Here is a 9593-nt window from a genome sequence, read left to right on the forward strand (position 1 = left end):
CTACCACCCCTCTGGCTCAGTGTGTCAGGCTACCTACCACCCCTCTGGCTCAGTGGGCCAGGCTAACTACCACCCCTCTGGCTCAGTGTGTCAGGCTACCTACCACCCCTCTGGCTCAGTGGGTCAGGCTACCTACCACCCCTCTGGCTCAGTGGGTCAGGCTACCTACCACCCCTCTGGCTCAGTGGGTCAGGCTACCTACCACCCCTCTGGCTCAGTGGGTCAGGCTACCTACCACCCCTCTGGCTCAGTGGGTCAGGCTACCTACCACCCCTCTGGCTCAGTGTGCCAGGCTACCTACCACTCCTCTGGCTCAGTGTGTCAGAATACCTACCTATCACCCCTTGTATATACTGTATTCTCCACATAGTTCATCCTATATAACTACTGCTGTCCATACAGTATTCTCCACATAGCTCATCCTATATAACTACTGCTGTACCGTACATTAAGAATCTTGGGTTTATTCTGCATAAATGATTATGCAGAATTCTGCCAGTCTATGTGAGTGGACCTCACACAACACAACACTGAGGCTTCCATCTTGAAGTCTCGATCCTCTCGTAGACAAGACAACACTGAGGCTTCCATCTTGAAGTCTCGATCCTCTGGTAGACAACACTGAGGCTTCCATCTTGAAGTCTCGATCCTCTCGTAGACAAGACAACACTGAGGCTTCCATCTTGAAGTCTCGATCCTCTGGTAGACAACACTGAGGCTTCCATCTTGAAGTGTCGATCCTCTCGTAGACAACACAACACTGAGGCTTCCATCTTGAAGTGTCGATCCTCTCGTAGACAACACAACACTGAGGCTTCCATCTTGAAGTGTCGATCCTCTGGTAGACAAGACAACACTGAGGCTTCCATCTTGAAGTGTCGATCCTCTGGTAGACAACACAACACTGAGGCTTCCATCTTGAAGTCTCGATCCTCTCGTAGACAAGACAACACTGAGGCTTCCATCTTGAAGTCTCGATCCTCTCGTAGACAAGACAACACTGAGGCTTCCATCTTGAAGTCTCGATCCTCTCGTAGACAAGACAACACTGAGGCTTCCATCTTGAAGTGTCGATCCTCTCGTAGACAAGACAACACTGAGGCTTCCATCTTGAAGTCTCGATCCTCTCGTAGACAAGACAACACTGAGGCTTCCATCTTGAAGTCTCGATCCTCTCGTAGACAAGACAACACTGAGGCTTCCATCTTGAAGTGTCGATCCTCTGGTAGACAAGACAACACTGAGGCTTCCATCTTGAAGTCTCGATCCTCTGGTAAACAAGACAAGCATAAAACCGCTGTGGGGCAAGAAGAACCTGGCCCTTGGTCAGCAGCAATACAGTTCCGTACATAGCACATCAACACCCCCCTCCCCTCCCTCTACCCCTCACACACACACACACACACACACACACACACTAACCAGCTTACTTCATGCTTCCGTGAGCATACGGACAGAGGGATGCTGAGTGGAGAGGAGACAGGACCGTGCTGTAAAGAGGAGACAGTACCATGCTGTAAAGAGGAGACAGGACCATGCTGTAAAGAGGAGACATGCTGTAAAGAGGAGACAGGACCATGCTGTAAAGAGGAGACATGCTGTAAAGATGAGACAGGACCATGCTGTAAAGAGGAGACAGGGACCATGCTGTAAAGAGGAGACAGGACCATGCTGTAAAGAGGAGACAGGACCATGCTGTAAAGAGGAGACAGGACCATGCTGTAAAGAGGAGACATGCTGTAAAGAGGAGACAGGACCATGCTGTAAAGAGGAGACAGGGACCATGCTGTAAAGAGGAGACAGGGACCATGCTGTAAAGAGGAGAAAGTACCATGCTGTAAAGAGGAGACAGGACCATGATGTAAAGAGGAGACAGGCTGTAAAGAGGAGACAGGGACCATGCTGTAAAGAGGAGACAGGACCATGCTGTAAAGAGGAGACAGGACCATGCTGTAAAGAGGAGACATGCTGTAAAGAGGAGACAGGACCATGCTGTAAAGAGGAGACAGGGACCATGCTGTAAAGAGGAGACAGGGACCATGCTGTAAAGAGGAGACAGTACCATGCTGTAAAGAGGAGACAGGACCATGATGTAAAGAGGAGACAGGCTGTACAGAGGAGACAGGGACCATGCTGTAAAAAGGAGACAGGGACCATGCTGTAAAGAGGAGACAGGGACCATGCTGTAAAGAGGAGACAGGGACCATTCTGTAAAGAGGAGACAGGATCATGCTGTAAAGAGGAGACAGGACCATGCTGTAAAGAGGAGACATGCTGTAAAGAGGAGACAGTACCATGCTGTAAAGAGGAGACAGGACCATGATGTAAAGAGGAGACAGGCTGTAAAGAGGAGACAGGACCATGCTGTAAAGAGGAGACAGGGACCGTGCTGTAAAGAGGAGACAGAGACATGCTGTAAAGAGGAGACAGGGACATGCTGTAAAGAGGAGACAGGGACCATGCTGTAAAGAGGCGACATGCTGTAAAGAGGAGACAGGGCCATGCTGTAAAAAGGAGACAGGGACCATGCTGTAAAGAGGAGACAGGACCATGCTGTAAAGAGGAGACAGTACCATGCTGTAAAGAGGAGACAGGACCATGATGTAAAGAGGAGACAGGGACCATGCTGTAAAGAGGAGACAGGACCATGCTGTAAAGAGGAGACAGGCTGTAAAGAGGAGACAGGACCATGCTGTAAAGAGGAGACAGGGCCGTGCTGTAAAGAGGAGACAGGGTGCATGCTGTAAAGAGGAGACATTACCATGCTGTAAAGAGGAGACAGTACCATGCTGTAAAGAGGAGACAGGGACCATGCTGTAAAGAGGAGACAGGAACCATGCTGTAAAGAGGAGACAGGGACCATGCTGTAAAGAGGAGACAGGACCATGCTGTAAAGAGGAGACAGGGACCATGCTGTAAAGAGGAGACAGGGACCATGCTGTAAAGAGGAGACAGGGACCATGCTGTAAAGAGGAGACAGGGACCATGCTGTAAAGAGGAGACAGGACCATGCTGTGAAGAGGAGACAGGACCATGCTGTAAAGAGGAGACCGTACCATGCTGTAAAGAGGAGACAGGGCCATGCTGTAAAGAGGAGACAAGACCATGCTGTAAAGAGGAGACAGTACCATGCTGTAAAGAGGAGACAGGACCATGCTGTAAAGAGGAGACAGGACCGTGCTGTAAAGAGGAGACAGAACCATGCTGTAAAGAGGAGACAGGACCATGATGTAAAGAGGAGACATGTTGTAAAGAGGAGACATGCTGTAAAGAGGAGACAGTACCATGCTGTAAAGAGGAGACAGGACTATGTTGTAAAGAGGAGACAGGACCATGCTGTAAAGAGGAGACAGGCTGTAAAGAGGAGACAGTACCATGCTGTAAAGAGGAGACAGGACCGTGCTGTAAAGAGGAGACAGGGACCATGCTGTAAAGAGGAGACAGGACCATGCTGTAAAGAGGAGACAGGACCATGCTGTAAAGAGGAGACATGCTGTAAAGAGGAGACAGGACCATGCTGTAAAGAGGAGACAGGACCATGCTGTAAAGAGGAGACAGGGCCATGCTGTAAAGAGGAGACATGGACCATGCTGTAAAGAGGAGACAGGACCATGCTGTAAAGAGGAGACAGGGACCATGCTGTAAAAGAGGAGACAGCACCATGCTGTAAAGAGGAGACAGGGACCATGCTGTAAAGAGGAGACAGGGACCATGCTGTAAAGAGGAGACAGGGCCATGCTGTAAAGAGGAGACAGGACCATGCTGTAAAGAGGAGACAGGGACCATGCTGTAAAGAGGAGACAGGGACCATGCTGGGAGGATAAAGGGACCATGCTGTAAAGAGGAGACCGTACCATGCTGTAAAGAGGAGACAGGGCCATGCTGTAAAGAGGAGACAGGACCATGCTGTAAAGAGGAGACAGTACCATGCTGTAAAGAGGAGACAGGACCATGCTGTAAAGAGGAGACAGGACCATGCTGTAAAGAGGAGACAGGACCATGCTGTAAAGAGGAGACAGAACCATGCTGTAAAGAGGAGACAGGACCATGATGTAAAGAGGAGACATGTTGTAAAGAGGAGACATGCTGTAAAGAGGAGACAGTACCATGCTGTAAAGAGGAGACAGGACCATGCTGTAAAGAGGAGACAGGACCATGCTGTAAAGAGGAGACAGGCTGTAAAGAGGAGACAGTACCATGCTGTAAAGAGGAGACAGGACCGTGCTGTAAAGAGGAGACAGGGACCATGCTGTAAAGAGGAGACAGGACCATGCTGTAAAGAGGAGACAGGACCATGCTGTAAAGAGGAGACATGCTGTAAAGAGGAGACAGGACCATGCTGTAAAGAGGAGACAGGACCATGCTGTAAAGAGGAGACAGGGCCATGCTGTAAAGAGGAGACATGGACCATGCTGTAAAGAGGAGACAGGACCATGCTGTAAAGAGGAGACAGGGACCATGCTGTAAAAGAGGAGACAGCACCATGCTGTAAAGAGGAGACAGGGACCATGCTGTAAAGAGGAGACAGGGACCATGCTGTAAAGAGGAGACAGGGCCATGCTGTAAAGAGGAGACAGGACCATGCTGTAAAGAGGAGACAGGGACCATGCTGTAAAGAGGAGACAGGGACCATGCTGGGAGGATAAAGGGACCATGCTGTAAAGAGGAGACAGGGACCATGCTGTAAAGAGGAGACAGGGACCATGCTGTAAAGAGGAGACAGGGCCATGCTGTAAAGAGGAGACAGGACCATGCTGTAAAGAGGAGACAGGACCATGCTGTAAAGAGGAGACAGGACCATGCTGTAAAGAGGAGACAGGACCATGCTGTAAAGAGGAGACAGGACCATGCTGTAAAGAGGAGACAGTACCATGCTGTAAAGAGGAGACATGGACCATGCTGTAAAGAGGAGACAGGACCATGCTGTAAAGAGGAGACAGGACCATGCTGTAAAGAGGAGACATGCTGTAAAGAGGAGACAGGACCATGCTGTAAAGAGGAGACCGTACCATGCTGTAAAGAGGAGACAGGGCCATGCTGTAAAGAGGAGACAGGACCATGCTGTAAAGAGGAGACATGCTGTAAAGAGGAGACAGGACCATGCTGTAAAGAGGAGACCGTACCATGCTGTAAAGAGGAGACAGGGCCATGCTGTAAAGAGGAGACAGGACCATGCTGTAAAGAGGAGACAGTACCATGCTGTAAAGAGGAGACAGGACCATGCTGTAAAGAGGAGACAGGACCATGCTGTAAAGAGGAGACAGGACCATGCTGTAAAGAGGAGACAGAACCATGCTGTAAAGAGGAGACAGGACCATGATGTAAAGAGGAGACATGTTGTAAAGAGGAGACATGCTGTAAAGAGGAGACAGTACCATGCTGTAAAGAGGAGACAGGACTATGCTGTAAAGAGGAGACAGGGCCATGCTGTAAAGAGGAGACAGGCTGTAAAGAGGAGACAGTACCATGCTGTAAAGAGGAGACAGGACCGTGCTGTAAAGAGGAGACAGGGACCATGCTGTAAAGAGGAGACAGGACCATGCTGTAAAGAGGAGACAGGACCATGCTGTAAAGAGGAGACATGCTGTAAAGAGGAGACAGGACCATGCTGTAAAGAGGAGACAGGACCATGCTGTAAAGAGGAGACCGTACCATGCTGTAAAGAGGAGACAGGGCCATGCTGTAAAGAGGAGACAGGACCATGCTGTAAAGAGGAGACAGTACCATGCTGTAAAGAGGAGACAGGACCATGCTGTAAAGAGGAGACAGGACCATGCTGTAAAGAGGAGACAGGACCATGCTGTAAAGAGGAGACAGAACCATGCTGTAAAGAGGAGACAGGACCATGATGTAAAGAGGAGACATGTTGTAAAGAGGAGACAGGACCATGCTGTAAAGAGGAGACAGGACCATGCTGTAAAGAGGAGACAGGCTGTAAAGAGGAGACAGTACCATGCTGTAAAGAGGAGACAGGACCGTGCTGTAAAGAGGAGACAGGGACCATGCTGTAAAGAGGAGACAGGACCATGCTGTAAAGAGGAGACAGGACCATGCTGTAAAGAGGAGACATGCTGTAAAGAGGAGACAGGACCATGCTGTAAAGAGGAGACAGGACCATGCTGTAAAGAGGAGACCGTACCATGCTGTAAAGAGGAGACAGGGCCATGCTGTAAAGAGGAGACAGGACCATGCTGTAAAGAGGAGACAGTACCATGCTGTAAAGAGGAGACAGGACCATGCTGTAAAGAGGAGACAGGACCATGCTGTAAAGAGGAGACAGGACCATGCTGTAAAGAGGAGACAGAACCATGCTGTAAAGAGGAGACAGGACCATGATGTAAAGAGGAGACATGTTGTAAAGAGGAGACAGGACCATGCTGTAAAGAGGAGACAGGACCATGCTGTAAAGAGGAGACATGCTGTAAAGAGGAGACAGGACCATGCTGTAAAGAGGAGACAGGACCATGCTGTAAAGAGGAGACCGTACCATGCTGTAAAGAGGAGACAGGGCCATGCTGTAAAGAGGAGACAGGACCATGCTGTAAAGAGGAGACAGTACCATGCTGTAAAGAGGAGACAGGACCATGCTGTAAAGAGGAGACAGGACCATGCTGTAAAGAGGAGACAGGACCATGCTGTAAAGAGGAGACAGAACCATGCTGTAAAGAGGAGACAGGACCATGATGTAAAGAGGAGACATGTTGTAAAGAGGAGACATGCTGTAAAGAGGAGACAGTACCATGCTGTAAAGAGGAGACAGGACTATGCTGTAAAGAGGAGACAGGGCCATGCTGTAAAGAGGAGACAGGCTGTAAAGAGGAGACAGTACCATGCTGTAAAGAGGAGACAGGACCGTGCTGTAAAGAGGAGACAGGGACCATGCTGTAAAGAGGAGACAGGACCATGCTGTAAAGAGGAGACAGGACCATGCTGTAAAGAGGAGACATGCTGTAAAGAGGAGACAGGACCATGCTGTAAAGAGGAGACAGGACCATGCTGTAAAGAGGAGACAGGGCCATGCTGTAAAGAGGAGACATGGACCATGCTGTAAAGAGGAGACAGGACCATGCTGTAAAGAGGAGACAGGGACCATGCTGTAAAAGAGGAGACAGCACCATGCTGTAAAGAGGAGACAGGGACCATGCTGTAAAGAGGATACAGGGACCATGCTGTAAAGAGGAGACAGGGCCATGCTGTAAAGAGGAGACAGGACCATGCTGTAAAGAGGAGACAGGGACCATGCTGTAAAGAGGAGACAGGGACCATGCTGGGAGGATAAAGGGACCATGCTGTAAAGAGGAGACAGGGACCATGCTGTAAAGAGGAGACAGGGACCATGCTGTAAAGAGGAGACAGGGCCATGCTGTAAAGAGGAGACAGGACCATGCTGTAAAGAGGAGACAGGACCATGCTGTAAAGAGGAGACAGGACCATGCTGTAAAGAGGAGACAGAACCATGCTGTAAAGAGGAGACAGGGACCATGCTGTAAAGAGGAGACAGGGACCATGCTGTAAAGAGGAGACAGGGACCATGCTGTAAAGAGGAGACAGGGACCATGCTGTAAAGAGGAGACAGGGACCATGCTGTAAAGAGGAGACAGGGACCATGCTGTAAAGAGGAGACAGGGACCATGCTGTAAAGAGGAGACAGGGAACATGCTGTAAAGAGGAGACAGGGACCATGCTGTAAAGAGGAGACATGACCATGCTGTAAAGAGGAGACAGGACCATGCTGTAAAGAGGAGACATGCTGTAAAGAGGAGACATGCTGTAAAGAGGAGACAGGACCATGCTGTAAAGAGGAGACAGGGACCATGCTGTAAAGAGGAGACAGGGACCATGCTGTAAAGAGGAGACAGGGCCATGCTGGGAGGATAAAGGGATGGAGGATGGAGAGGGACAGCCAGATCACATCTTCGTCTCTCCATCACCCCATCCACTATTCTGTGCCATGTCTGCAGAGGAGCACACTAAGTATCTCAGCCCCCCTACCCCTTCCCCCCATCCCCCCTTCTACTCTTGGTAATACATTGACCCCCTGGGATTGACATCAGTGGGAGGTGAACCCACCACCACTCCTACCCTCAGGCCCTTCTCTTCAACAACCAACCCCCACCCCCTTCCTCTACCTCCTACTTCCCCATTCTAGAGTCTTTAGGGAGAGGGAAATGGAAAAATGTTAGAGCGGAAATGGAATGAACTCATGAATCATTTGGATGCCTGAAAGAGAGACCTCTAACCTCTGACAAATCTTAACACGTTTAGACCAATCCCTCCCACTCTAACCTGGACTTCCTCACTTCTGCTTATTATCATCTCTAGTCACTAACGTCTTGTCACTAATGTCATGTCACTAATGTCATGTCAGTAATGTCTTGTCAGTAATATGTCTCTCTCCCTCTCTCTGCCCCTCCCTCCCTCCCTCCCTCCCTCCCTCCCTCCCTCCCTCCCTCCCTCCCTCCCTCCCTCCCTCACTCACTCACTCTCTATTCCTGTATTCTATTCCACTCACTCACCCTCTATTCCTGTAGCTAGCATAATAATGTAGCTAGCAAATAAAATCACATTTTATTAGTCACATGCGCCGAATTCACCTTACAGTGAAATACTTACTTACGAGCCCCTAACCGACAATGTAGTTTAAAAAAAAATATGGATAAGAATAAGAGATAAAAGTAACAAGTGATTAAAGAGCAGCTGTAAAATAACAACACAGAGATTATATACAGGGGGGTACCGGTACAGAGTCAGTGTGTGGGGGGCACCGGTTAGTTGAGGTAGTATGTACATGTTGGTAGAGATATTAAAGTAGATAGAGTGCATAGATGACAATAGAGCAGTGGTGGTGTAAAGAGGAGGGGGCAATGCGAATAGTCTGGGTAGCCATTTCACTAGATGTTCAGGAGTCTTATGGCTTGGGGATAGACACCTGCATTGCTTGCTGTTTTGGGTTTTAGGCTGGGTTTCTGTACAGCACTTTGAGATATCAGCTGATGTACGAAGGGCTATATAAATACATTTGATTTGATTTGATTTGTTTAAAAGCCTCTTGTACCTAGACTTAGCGCTCCGGTACCGCTTGCCGTGCGGTAGCAGAGAGAACAGTCTATTACTAGAGTGGCTGGAGTCTTTGACAATTTTTAGGGCCTTCCTCTGACACCGTCTGGTATAGAGGTCCTGGATGGCAGGAAGCTTGGCCCCAGTGATGAACTGGGCCGTTCGCACTACCCTCTGTAGTGCCTTGTGGTCGGAGGCCGAGCAGTTGCCATACCAGGCTGTGATGCAACCAGGCAGGGATGCAACCAGTCAGGATGCTCTCGATGGTGCAGCTGTAGAACCGTTTGAGGATCTGAAGACCAATGCCAAATCTTTTCAGTCTCCTGAGGGGGAATAGGTTTTGTCGTGACCTCTTCACGACTGTCTTGGTGTGCTTGGACCATGTTAGTTGGTGATGTGGACACCAAGGAACTTGAAGCTCTCAACCTGCTCCACTACAGCCCCGTCGATGAGAATGGGGCGTGCTCGGTCCTCCTTTTCCTGTAGTCCACAATCACCTCCTTTGTCTTGATCACGTTGAGGGAGAGGTTGTTGTC

Source organism: Oncorhynchus mykiss, chromosome 21 (assembly GCF_013265735.2).
Source record: "Oncorhynchus mykiss isolate Arlee chromosome 21, USDA_OmykA_1.1, whole genome shotgun sequence".
In the NCBI taxonomy this organism is placed as follows: Eukaryota; Metazoa; Chordata; class Actinopteri; order Salmoniformes; family Salmonidae; genus Oncorhynchus; species Oncorhynchus mykiss.